The sequence below is a fragment of the Neophocaena asiaeorientalis genome, unplaced genomic scaffold, assembly GCF_003031525.2.
Source record: "Neophocaena asiaeorientalis asiaeorientalis breed wild unplaced genomic scaffold, Neophocaena_asiaeorientalis_V1.1 scaffold317, whole genome shotgun sequence".
Taxonomy (NCBI): domain Eukaryota; kingdom Metazoa; phylum Chordata; class Mammalia; order Artiodactyla; family Phocoenidae; genus Neophocaena; species Neophocaena asiaeorientalis.
Genome location: NW_020173114.1, coordinates 3567537 through 3568362, shown reverse-complemented (window position 1 = coordinate 3568362; position 826 = coordinate 3567537). Strand labels below are relative to the sequence as shown.

General features: G+C 61.9%; 1 protein-coding gene across 4 annotated transcripts in view; it reads left to right on the top strand.

Moving 5' to 3' along the window:
* The first annotated feature begins 289 nt into the window (after positions 1 to 289).
* Positions 290 to 826, top strand: part of ZNF644 (zinc finger protein 644) — a 111347-nt gene continuing 110810 nt past the window's right edge. The window contains exon 1 of one of the 4 annotated variants that reach the window (XM_024743584.1): positions 290 to 412. The gene's annotated coding sequence lies outside the window, so the exon portion shown is untranslated. Of the gene's footprint in view, positions 413 to 479; positions 582 to 826 lie in introns of those variants that run through there. The other 3 variants (XM_024743589.1, XM_024743582.1, XM_024743585.1) reach the window with 3 other exon arrangements.

Below are 826 nucleotides of genomic sequence, written 5' to 3'. Positions count from 1 at the left end.
CCCCTTAAGATCCAGAAACCACCTTCTGCCATTACTCTACAGCTGTGACTGGCAATGTCGAGTCCTTTAGCTGTTTTCCTCAACAGTAGAAAGAAAAGGAACTGTGGCCCTCTCGTGATTGTGGAAATCAAATATGGGTCTGTTCCACCTTAAAGGGCCTAGACTTGCCTAAGTGTTTGGGTCTTGCAGAGTTTGGGCACCACCATATTTGGAGCGTGCCTACTTTGGGGCGGGAACCTCCTTGAGAGTGATTAGGTCAGCGCTGGGGGAGGTGACCTTGTTGGGTTTCTGGCACCCGAGAACAGTGGTGCACTGTTTCTGCTGCACCCTTTGGTGTAATTGGCCCAGACGCTCCACCAGCGCGAAGCCGCCGGAGAGCTCCTCGCTGGCCGCCCCCGCGGCCCGCAGCTCGGTAAGAGGCGGGAAAGCAGCGCGCCTGCGCCGTGGGAACCGGGGCCGAAGGCGAAAAGCGGGGAGCGGAGGGGGGCCGTTGGAGCCGAGTAGCGTACAGAGCGGCGTGTGACGCGGGGACGCCGCGCGCTCCCAACGTCGCCCCGGTTTGACGCACACGGCACCAAACTGTGAGTTTCAGGGGTTATTTGGTCGGATTCGCCGGGGCCTGTGTGGGTTTCGGGCCTCTGGGTTGTGGCGGCGGCGGGACTGAGGGTGGCGGAGGAACTTGGGGGACCTGGCCTTCGGCGCTCGGGCCCGGGGAGCTACGCCCTAGGCTGGGTCCCAACCATCCAAAAGGACGCATTTTGCCGCACAGGCTAAGATGGCGGCGGCGGCCGAGGAGGCGGAGTTGGTGCTACACAAGGAGTCCGGG